The following is a 12632-nucleotide window of genomic DNA, read 5'->3' as shown; positions in this document are numbered from 1 at the left end:
GGCATGATAGGTATGGATTCCCTAGGGTCATCGGACTTAGTAAAAACCAAGTCCTCTCCTCCGACCTGAAAGGTAAGTGTCCCTAACCCGACATCAACAATTGCGCCAGCAGTGCACAAAAATGGTCGTCCCAAAATAATGGGAACATTGCGGTCTTCGGGTATGTTTAAGACAATGAAATCTGCGGGGATATAGAAATTCCCGATCCTAACAGGTACGCCATGTAAAGCTCCTTTGACCAGTACATAAGAATGGTCAGCTAGCTGAACAGTCGTTTTAGCGCGTGTGAACTTAGTCAACCCAAATTTCAAGGCAAGAGACAAAGGTAAAACGCTAATACTAGCTCCTAGGTCACATAAAGCATTGTCAATTGAATGGGTCCCTATTGAACATGGTATAGAAAAACGACCTGGGTCAGACAATTTGGGAGGGGTCCCATTTCGAAGAAGTGCGCTGCACTCTTCAGTCATAGAAACATTCATTACCGTCTTAACATTACTAACATCCCTCTTAGACCAATCAATTTGATCAAGAAATTCAGAGTAAGAGGGTACCTGAGCAATCATTGCATTGTAATGATCAGCGACATTAAGATCTCGGATACGGTCCAGGAAATTGCAGTCACGGTATGGTAGCGACGATTTTGAAAAAGGAACTCGAACAGAATAGGATTCAACCGTATGTTCCTTTGTATCGTTACTCGAAATAGGCATTATTGACGTATCAGTGCTGTCCATAGCAAGGCAATTCGATCGAGGTATCACAGTACTCAATCGAGAGCTTTCTTCACTCATATTGCTCGATCGAACAGTCACAGAGACTGTTCGATCCAGATCTTGTTCTTCAGCCGTGCTCGATCGAACAGACTTTGTGACTGCTCGATCGAGGTTCTCCTTCCCAGCAGTGATCGATCGAACAGTATCTGACTCTGTTCGGTCGTGGTAATCCCTTCCAGCTTCGTTCGATCGAGTGATGGGATGAAGAAGTTCACTCGATCGAGTTGAATTTTCACTCGATCGAGTGTCTGTATTGCACGCAGCAAGCATTAATTCCAAAAACTCGTCTAAATCATCCTCCGGGGTATCTTCATGAAACGGAATGGTGTCGGTGTTGATAGCATACACCGTCTCACATTGCTCTTGCTCGGTAATTAATTGATCACACCGGGCCTCTAGCTTCTTCATACGGCTATCAAATTCCTCACCAAGTGCCCTTATCATTGACTTAACTTCTTCAGCCTCATCATTCCGAGCAAGTGGGGGAATTGGTTGCGGTGAGAAAGAATAACAAGGCGGTGGATAGCTTTGTTGCGGCAACGGTTGTGGTCTAGGCCTCAGTGGAGGAGCAGCCTCATAGTGATTACCACAACCCCAAGATTCTTTCCTCTCCCAATTAGTAGATCTTTCAGTTTGAGCTTCAAAATGAGCAATAAGTCGAGAGACGGACGTCATCTTGGCAAAAGGGTTGAAGGTACTCAAGCCTTCCCTTCGACAATCTCTTTCTAAAATCTGTTTAATAGACCTGTAAGACCTATCAAAACAGCACTAAAGAAAAAGATAAGAGCGGCCTCAAGGTACTCAGTCTTCCATTGAGGCGGAAAAACAGACAAAATTACAACAGATAAAAAGCGTCGCCTCCCCGGCAACGGCGCCAAAATTTGATACCGTCGTTTAGTATCAAATATAAATACCTAACTCAACTAACAGAAGCTAGTGGAAGTAGGGTCGATCTCCAGAGGGAGGCTAAGTTGCTATCTATCTGTTAAACTCGGTCTGTTAGGGTGTCACAAAAGTGGGGGTTTAAATGTGATTTTCTAAACTAATAAGAGTAAGGAAAAGAGAATAAGAGAAAGGGATTAAACAGATAGAGAGAAACAGCTAAGACAAACGGTTCACCATAATCATCCAGTCAAGTAATCTAGGTCTCAGGTCAATGCAAATACGGTCTAAGGGATAACGAACGTCACCTTTCGGTCCTTGATTCACCTTAAAGTGTAAACAGCTTAACTTTCGCCCTCACTGCAATACCCTATTGTTCGCTACTAGTCTCGCCTCTTCCAACATTTCGGTCCAGGTCAAGGATCACTAAGAATTAAAGGTCTAATTGCGTCGACTCAATCAGACGGTTACAGTTAATTGTAGCATTTAACCAACAAAGACCTTAAAAGCATTAACCCAATAATTCGATTACTTTCCCTTCATAATTATGGATCCCCTATAGTCTTAGCATAAGAAAATTAGCTACTCATGGCCAACGAATTAACAATAACAGTCATATACGAATAAACTAGATCAAGAGGCATAATAAGGGAATTAATGAGATCTACTAGCATAAGAGAAATAAATAACAGTAGAGAAATTAAGGGCAATAAGAAGGGAATTGAGAATAAAACTAAATAGAATTAAAGTCTAAGAGAAGAGAAGAAGTTACAAAGGGATCCGACGGAGAAGCGAAGAACGCCGCCCAAAACGTTGTAACGTGCTACTGAGTAACAGGAAATGTAATTGATGTTCTCTTAGGTCTAGGTGGTCTCCTATTTATAATAAGAGAACTTATTGTCTAAGATAAAATAAATATAACATAACATAAATAAAGTCTCGACATAAGCCTTCTCGATCGAGTGACAATGGGCTCTCGATCGAGCTTCCTTGCGTTAATTCTTCTCGATCGAACAGACAGGGAGACTGTTCGATCGAGCATCTCCATTAGAAGCTCCTTCGATCGAACAGACACGGAGACTGTTCGATCGAGCATTCCAAAGAGTGACTTCCTTTCGATCGACCTGTTTGAACACTCAATCGAACATACTCTTCAACGTAGCTACTAGATTGACTTTAACGCCTTAAGTACGACTTCACGCACTCCAATGCAGCGACATTTCCACTTCAAATATACTCTTTCTCCAAATGCAAGCAAAACGAGCGGTAAAAGGCTTGATTTAACTACTTTATGGTCCATTCCTGCAATTAAGACAAGATACACCAAAGTAGCATATTCGGGGCATTTCGTAGCATAAAACCACGATAAAAGCATAGAAATACGTGCATAAAATAGGCTAAAAAGACTATATAAAATGCACGTATCAACTTTCATCCCCTATATTAGCTCCATTTTATTTGTCATTTAGCACTTATCATAATGTTTTGAGCTAATATTTGTTATTCTAGTGCATTTGTTTGTCTCCACATGTTTTGTAGGATACTTAAGCTTTTTGGAGCTAAAATACTACAAGATGAGCTACTAGAGTGCAATGGCTAAGCAAGACCAAATATTGGGCTATCATGGAGTGTTTGCATGGGTTTTTCATGAAGAAGTTGATGGACTAATGTGTGCAATACAATTGTTGTCAACAAACCAAAGTCAAGCCCAACTTCAAGTCCAAGTCAAGGTGGAAAAGATAGGATTCCAAGCTACCTAGGATGCCAAGAATTAAGGTCTTAACCGGGTGATTAATCGCACAATTAATCACCAACATAGGATTCTCCAAGCAATTAAGAGGAGAATTAAGGCAAAGGAGCTGGAAACACACGACCCCGATCGGGGTTGCATGCCTCTTGGCTTTTACGTTATGCTCTCCTCTCCTATAAATAGGAGAGGTGTTCCAAAGCTTTAGGCATCCAATTTTACGTCCAAGTTTTAGTTTACAATAGCCTTAAGCATTATATTTCTCTCAATAGTTTTCATATTAGTTTACAAATTAGTTAATCTTGTAGTTTTTCAAACATTTGGTTCTAAGTTATTTCAAGCTTTTGGTTATACATTGTTCTTCCATACAAGTTCTCTACTTTTAAGGTATTTCTACTTATAGTTTATATCTCTACATTTCTATTTCAATTTATACATAGTTTATAATTAAATAATTTGTTAGATTACTTTAGTTTAATTCTTCCACATGTTAAATCAATTAGTTTATATAAATCATACAATTATGTTCACCATTTCTCTTAATTTAGTTTGCAATTTACATTTTAGTATGAGTAGCTAAATTTCCTAGTCTAAGGGCTAGGGGAGCCATGCATAAATCAAGTATATAACATGATAAAATAGATTAATAATAATATTGATCATATTGCTTCTATCACATGCTTGTGCCACAATGTTTAATCTCTGTTCAGGGCCCTATTCAATTGATTAAGTTTGTTTATTCGTTCTATAAGTCGAGAGGCACGGAATTGAATTAGACTAAGCATGTATAGTAGGACGACCTAGTCATGGACGAGAGTTTCTCTAGGACCCGGTCTATGGTTGATGCTAATGCCGCAAGGTGGGTATCTTTAAACCTAAGCAATTGACAATGTTATTAGTACCGAATTTATCATAATCATATGTTTACATTTTGCATGTGTGACCCGAACCCCTTAGACTCTCTTTTATTATATAATTTACATCATTATTGTTTTTAATCATCAAACAACCAAACCAAATCAAATCGTAATCGACCTTGATAAAAATCTACCCATAGCAATTCACGACGTAATTCCCGTTTCCTTGTGTTCGACCCCTATTGCTACATTAACTTGTTGTTTATGGTAATTATCTTTGCATAGGTACGCGATAAGCCTATCAGATGGCTCGAGGAGGTTAACTTCATCGGTCTTGCTAGTGGAGCCATAAGAACAACTTGTTGAGCCTTGATATCCTCGACCTACCGTTTTGGACAAGAGCCCTTTACGGATGTCATCTTCGATCCTCGTTCCTAGTACGGTTAAGTCCTTGAAAGTTTTAATGTTTTGGTACCTAAAATGATTGGCATAGATGGGCTTTAGGTTGTCCACGAATTTCTCCACGAGGGTAGCCTCATCTGGGCGTTCAACTACTTGGGTACTAGTCTTCCTCCACCTACTTAGGAAGTCGGTGAAACCTTCTTTGTCATTTTGGGTAAGAACCTCTAAAGTGCGCATGTTAACTTGGATCTCAGCATTATCCGCATATTGCTTAGCAAACTCGACCGCGGCGTCTTCCCAAGTAGCGATCTTCTTGTGTTCTAGAGAGTAGAACCATTGCTTTGGGATGGTGTCAAGAGATGAAGGAAAGATCCTTAAGAACATCTCGGGTTTAATGCCTTTGATAGACATGTAGTCCTTGAAAGCTCGGATGTGGTTCAAAGGGTTTTCATGCCCCTTGAATTTAGGGATATCCGTCATGTTAAAGTTGGTTGGCAACTTGGAACTCACGACCTCATACTTGCGATTATTCTCCATATAAATGTCATCCCCTTTAAGATACATCAATTGCTCCTCTAAGTATTGGAGTCGTTTCTCAGCTGCAGTCATACCCATGGGAGGGTTTTCGTCCCTGAAGTCATTCACGAAGTCATCAACGATTTCACTTTCTCGAGGAGATAACCTTGCTTCTACGGCATCGATCCGGCCCTCGATGGTGTCAAGGCGATCATACACTTGGTCTTGGGTAACTTGGAGTTGAGCTAGCGCGGTTAGGATTCGATCATTACCATCTTGGAGTTGATTGAAGTTCGCGTCACTTGTTTCAGGCATCTTGGAAACTGGATAAGAGATCGACGACGAATCAAAACATGATCGACCATTCTAGCACACTTACTAAGAAAGAAATGTTTTGACTCATGAAGTGGGTGTGTGCCACTTGTGTCAGTGAGCTTTTGAAGAAATGACAAGATTTGAAAAATGTTGGTTTTAGTGTAGTTGCAGGAGTGGACTCGAAGTGAGGTTTTGAAATGGGCTTGGGCCCGAAATTTGACTTGACAAATGGACAGAGTTTTGACTCGGTTTTGCACTAATTATTGGCCTTTTTTCGAAATTTACATTTAAAAAGGGATTTTGATTTTGCAAAAATCGTCATGGTTTCGTTTAGAAATGGTGATCACGTAAGGTACAAACAATTATACAAGCATTATAACGGGATGCTGAGTGTATTTAAAAGGGTCTTGGTTTAAAGGGTGGGTTGCCATACCGAACAATCAAACCCGAAGTCTGTGGAGAGGCTCGTACCAAACAAGAGTAAGGCCGATTCCTAGTCCATTTCCTCAAGTAGTGAAAATCCTTGATACAAACAAGAGTAAGTACCATGGTATGGATGACGTCAATCGTTATCCATCCTTAGGCCCAAATAAGAATTAGGACCGTTTAGACGGGACGATTGGTCGAATGGGTTGGGTTGGGCCTAGGAAGGCCGAATAAACGATCTAGGAAGACCGAGTTATGAAAACCGACAATTGTCTTGTACAAACTATTCCCTAACCTTGTTCAAGTTTCACCCTTGGCTACACGTAAGTGTATTATCCCCAGCAGAGTCGCCAAACTGTGGACATGGGGCCACGGGGGCGCTTGGGAAACAAGCGTTTGCATTTGTGGAGTCGTCGCCAATTTATTGTGGAAAATTGGAAACCATTCGAATACCTCGTGCCATGTCAAGACACAAAGTAGTGACATGAACACCAAGAACTCGTTACCCTTAGCATTCTATGTCTAGAATGACTCTCGTGGATGCCAATGAACACGGATGTTCACAGAGATCTGGAGTAAGGGGTGAGGGTACGTATTAGGAAGCTCTTTTGATCGAACACCTAATCCCGCCCGCCTTGATAGCGGCCTCTACTAATGATTAGGGAAAATCGTCTATACTCGATATATTGTCGATTATATGCATGCAATGCAACATCCAACGTTTTAATCCTAATATGTGAAGAATTAGACTAAGTCGGTGAACAATTAATTTAGCATACAATTAGGTCGAAGTAGGAATTTAAGCTCAATTATATGTGAAGGCATACAAATGGTACAATAAAATAAATACAATAAAGAAGATTACAATAATTACAATGGATTCAACTGATTTATGTCGAAAATACTTCCAAAACGGATAATTTGAGAAAGAACAAAATAAACGAACAGGAATTAGGCGATAATACGATTAATAGTTAATTAAATACGTAAGCTAATTAAACTAAATCAAGGCAGAACGGAAGTTCAGAGACAGAAGTCAACCTGGAACAGGCGCAGCAGAGCTGCGCCATCTAGAAGAGGCGCAGCAGTTGCTGCATCTGTTCCAAGGGTGAGTTCTGGCTGTGAAGCCGGAACTGCAAATCGTTAACGTTAATCGGTGAATTCAATGATTAATTATGATATTCGACTCGGATGGAAGTGATTTAGCAGATTAATTACATGCGAATGAGTCATAAAAGCAACAAAACATGGATGAGACGAATGCAAACGAATTAATTACATGAATGAAAGATTGATTAGTGACATATGTGAACTAAATAGGTTAAATATGACAAATTAATGACAAATTAATGACAAATATGACAATAGACAGATGGAAATATATCAAAGGTCGAATTCCAGAAACTCAATATGAAAGAATTGAATCTCTACAACCCGGATTGATTTTAATGACGAAAACCCGCAAATATTGGATTACTTGGGATTCGAGTCGGGATTTAATGATGAATTAAACGTATTAATGATGATAAATAATATACATATGAAATTATTATACTATTATGTCAAAGAAACTGAAGAACAAACGAAAACAAATAATGAAAGACGAATTGACAGAGGACGAAGGAAGAAGAAAGGAAGCAGGAACTGCGGCAGCCTCACGGAGAGGCGCAGCAGTTGCTGCGTCCTTTCTCGACGGTCATCTTCTGGTAATCCGTAAAAAAGGGTTTTAAAGCATGGTTTTATAAATCGGTTTTAAGAAGTATTTTCGACATAAACCTTACATTAATGATACAAAAGGTAGATAACAATAAATAAAGAAGGATTTACACCCTAAGACTTACATGTTTGACAAAACGAGATGAACTAAGTTTATGATTAGTGATGCTCGATTCGAATGTAACGAAAGTGCCCTCGTAAGAGGAAAACGATTAAGATTAATTAAGTTGATTGATTGTGGAGTTGGTCAAATTGGTCGGTCATGCAAACGAGCCTGGTACTCAAAAGGATCCGAGCTTACGTGGTCGAATGTTCAAGCACGTAGACGGCAAAAAGTAAGAACGTGGTCTAGAATGCAAAGGGAGAAGAGAAGGGCGGACACTCGCGTGAGAAATATGAGGAGCGAAGGCTCCTATTTATACTAATCACGTGAAGGAATAAGGTTTTCGGAGAAACTTTGGAAGTGAATCTCGAAAAGATATGAAAAGATACGAAAAAATACGCAGAAAAGGACCTGGAATGAGGCGCAGCAGTCACTGCGTCTCTTGGAAGAGGCGCAGCACCTGCTGCGTCTGTTCCCATATGGTTTCCTCCTGCGGAAGAAAGATTTCCGTGTTGGTTTATGGAATAACGGGATAATCTTATTTTCCTTAATATTTTGTATGAATATTACGGGAAATTCTTTACCAAAGAATAAAAGATTGTGAAAGATTTATAAAATATGGAACATCCGGAACATTCCAGAACATTCTGACTCGGGATTTAGCAGTTATCAGAAAATGAAGACGGTTTTAGGCCCGGACTCCAAATGTACTCTAATTACTGTCAAAACGACCGTATCGGCACGTAGATGACAACTAAGAGGTAGACATCAGTGTTTGAGCAATCACTTAACGATAAACTTACGAACTGTCACAAATCGTTCCGCGTACCAAACTGATGTGACCATAATTATAGCATATTTAGTCCCCGAATTAGCCTTGTTCCCATGCTTTTTAGTGCATATTTGGGTCATTTATTGTCTTTAATTCTTTGTTTTGCATATTCTTTGAGGTTTTGATCCCTTGGTAGGAAAGAAGTGCAAACCTTGCATTTTCATGGCAAAACGAGACTAAATTGATTGAATTCAATGACCAAGCATCAAGGAGAGACAACATTAGAAGGCCTTTGTACATACTATAGTAGATGGGCAATGATGAGAAATGATCCTTGCATCCCCGAGGAAATCCCCAAGGATCTTATGAAGAAAAAGGAAGAAAAGAAGATGAAACGAAACTGCCCAGCAATCCGTGCGGATTGTCCTGAAGATGCCCGTCTCCACAACCACAAGACGCCCGGGCAGCAGCTCCAGAAGACGCCCGTCTTCTCCCCAAGATGCCCGGGCAGAGACCACCGAATCCACCCGTCCCGTGCTAAAGACGCCCGGATTCCCAGGCAGACCCATTTCGTCTTCTTCAAGCTTCAAAGAAAGATGCACATCTTTTTCTATAGACCGGAGTCTCCCTAGAGACCGGAGTCTTTCCAAAAAGACCGGCGTTTCCTTAAGTAGGGACTTAATCATCATTTAAGCCCTTAGTTAACCCTAATTCACACACCTAATCCCCACTATAAATACCCCATTAGTCTAATTAGAAGAGCATGTTCTTCTTAGCAATCTTTAGTGTAGTTAATATCAATCAAATCTCTCTTTAATCTTGTAATCAACAATTAATCAAGTTTTAATACAAGTTTTATTTCCTTAATCTCTCTCTTGTTCATCCTTTATTTTGGGTAATTGAAGATTATTTGGGTTATTATTGGGAGATTTACAACCTTCCAATCAAGAATCAAGTACTTCTTTTATTCTTTTCTTTATTATTGGAATCATTAGTAGGTATAATTCTCTTAATCCCTTTTTAATTATTGTTAATCACTTTCATTTATTCATCATGTTTCACTTTGTTGGTATGATTGACAACCTTGCTAACATGTTCAACATGATAATGAGTGAGTAGTTTCCTTAGCTAGGGTTAATGGGTAATTAGGGGAAACCAACATGGGGAATGATTCATGCTTAAATTAATATGCTTTCATAGTTTATTTGATTGCTTGTTGTGATCTCAACTCATGCACATGTTATGTTTGATGAAATGTGAGCCTATGAATCCTTGCATTTTTTACCCATCACCTATCTTTTCAATGAGACTTGTAAGACATAAACCAACTCGAGTCTCATTAGACCATGCATGTTGTTGAGTAGGGAAGATTAAGTCGACTTGTAGGTGTTGTACAATCTAATCGATTCGGCTCCGGGACCCAAACTTTCCTAGGATCGTAAGATATAAACCAACTCAATCCATCACAACAATAATTGTTTGCTTATATTTTGAGAACATGTTTGTATGATCAATTCCCATGAATCCCCTATGACCCCATGACACCCTAGTGCATTTTATCAATTGTTTACAACCCTTTTAATTCATCTTGCTTGTTTACTTTCATTGTTATTTAGTTTGGTGACCTTCTACATCAACCCCAATTGTGACACCCCTAAGACACCGCTAGTTGCAATAGAAATCTCATCTCAATTCCTGTCCCTTGGGATCCGACTTTTACTTGCCTCTTTACTAATTGTAGAGTTGTTTGTGAAGCTATAAATTGTGTTTTGGTCTAGGTGCTCCTAACGACAAGTTACCGAAAAGACATAGTCCGACCAAAAATGGCGCCGTTGCCGGAGACAGTGTTAACTTGATTTAGATTTTTTTACATTGTTATTAGTTGTGTCTTTCTTTGCCTTGGGGAAGTAAAACTCCTCAAGGTTTGTTCTAATTGTTTTCGAGTTGTTTGATATTTTGCATGTCTAGAAGGTCACAAGGTGACTTGTTACCTTTTGATCACGAAATTGAAAGAACTTTGACAACCAATAGAAGACTTGCTAGGAGAACTTTGAGAGGTATTGGTGAGGTTGTAGATATTCAACCAACTATTGAGTTCATCAACCCTTTTGCAAGAGAAGGTGAGGAGAACCCAACATAAAATCAACCCACAATGCCTAAGTTTTCATCATATTCCGTACCCACCGAGGAGAACCTACCCAATGGCACTCCCACACCACAACATCTAACCGGAAATTTTATTGCCAAATCCGCATTTATCCAATTAGTCGAAAGAAGCCAATTTGGGGGGATGCCTAGTAAAGACCCTTATTCTCATATGGAGACCTTTTGTGACTATTGTGATGCGATTTCTCAAACCGGTGTAACTCAAGACCAAATTCGATGGGTCTTATTTCCTTTTTCTCTAATTGGCACCGCGAAACAATGGTTGAAAGGCCTTGATAAGGCTACTCTCGGAATTGATTCTTGGAAGAAGTTGGCTCTAGCTTTCTACAAAAAGTTCTATCCACCGGAAAAGACTAACATGCTAAGAGCTCAAATTACGGGTTTTAAGCAAAGGGATGAAGAATCTTTGTATGAAGCTTGGGAGCAATTCAAAGGAATTTATCGCTCATGTCCTCACCATGGACTTAGCGAGTGGTTCTTGGTACAACAATTTTGGAACGGACTTTATAAAGATTCAAGGAACATTCTCAACATGGGATCAAATGGAATGTTCACCGAAGTTGATGACAATCAAACTTGGAACAAAATTGAGGAAATGGCGGTCCATAACTCACAATATAGTAGACCTTGCAAGGCTACTAGAGGAGGAAAGCATGAAGTGGACTCCATTACTCAATTGGGTGCTCAACTTAGTGCTCACATTGATACCATCAATTTGAAGTTTGAAAAAGCTATGGCTAGACTTGAAGAAGCCTCAAAATCACCAAAGCATCATGTTAATGCCATGACGGCATCTTCATCAATCCCAAGTGGGATATGTGAGAATTGTGGAACTTTGGGACATGACCAAAGTGAATGTAGGGGAACAAATGAACAAGTGAATGCTTTCCAAGCATACAAGAGTGGTACCCCTTATTCCAACTATTACAATGAAAACACCAAATTCCATCCAAATCTCTCATACAAAAGCCAAAATGTTCAAAACCCTCAACCAACATACACCCCACCTCCCATGAGAAACCAAAATCAAAGACCCTTTTACAACCAAAACCAAGGTTACCAAAATCAATCTCCATACAATCAACAAAATGACCAAGGTTTTGATGTTCAAAAAGCGGTCCTTCAAATGCAAAAGAATCAACAAGAGTTTTTCACTCAAATGCAAAAGGATAGTCAAGCAAAGGAAACCACCATCAACAACATCCTAGCTCACACTAAAATGTTGGAAACCCAATTGACTCAACTAGCATCTTCAAGCTCACAAAGATAAAAGGGGCAATTACCACCTCAAAGTAATCCCCCAAGACATGAAACGGTTAGTGCCATTCACTTAAGAAGTGGTACAAGGTATGAAGCACCGAAGAAGCAAGTTGAGGATGAAGTTGTGGAAGCTAGTGACAAAGAAGAAATTGTGCAAAACTCCAAGGATGGGGAACCATCAAAAGAAGAAGTTTCAAAGAAAAATGAAGACAAGGTCAAGGAGAAGGAGCCCATTGTGATTAGACTTCCTTTTCCAAGTCGTCAAGCCAAGCCCAAATTTGATGACCAACTTGGAAAATTTATGGAAATTGTGAAGAATTTGGAAGTCTCGATTCCTTTCACGGAATTAATCAATCACGTGTCGGCCTATGCGAAATACATGAAAGACATCCTCACAAAGAAGAAGTCGATCCGGAAGCTTGAGACTATCGCCTTCACTAAGGTGAGTAGTGCAATACTTCAAGGGAGTTCACCTCCAAAACTCAAAGATCCGGGAAGCTTCTCAATACCGTGTACCATTGGCGACACCACAATCAACAAAGCCTTATGTGATCTAGGGGCTAGTGTGAGTGTTATGCCGTACTCGGTGAGTAAAAGGTTGGGGATGGGAGAGCTTAAATGCACCAATATCACACTCCAAATGGCCGATAGATCGACGAAGACACCATTAGGGATATGGGAAGATGTTCCCGTA

The 12632-nt window shown here is 39.7% G+C and overlaps 1 non-coding gene across 1 annotated transcript; it reads right to left on the bottom strand.

Moving 5' to 3' along the window:
• Positions 1-11036: 11036 nt before the first annotated feature.
• LOC141616661 (small nucleolar RNA R71) lies at positions 11037-11143 on the bottom strand. Its single transcript, XR_012530994.1, has one exon. It is a non-coding gene; the product is annotated as a small nucleolar RNA R71 (small nucleolar RNA).
• Between the last annotated feature and the right edge of the window lie 1489 nt (positions 11144-12632).

This window comes from Silene latifolia, chromosome 11 (assembly GCF_048544455.1).
Source record: "Silene latifolia isolate original U9 population chromosome 11, ASM4854445v1, whole genome shotgun sequence".
Classification (NCBI taxonomy): Eukaryota; Viridiplantae; Streptophyta; class Magnoliopsida; order Caryophyllales; family Caryophyllaceae; genus Silene; species Silene latifolia.
The sequence above is the reverse complement of the archived record's forward strand: the minus strand, read 5'-3'. Positions and strand labels throughout refer to the sequence as shown.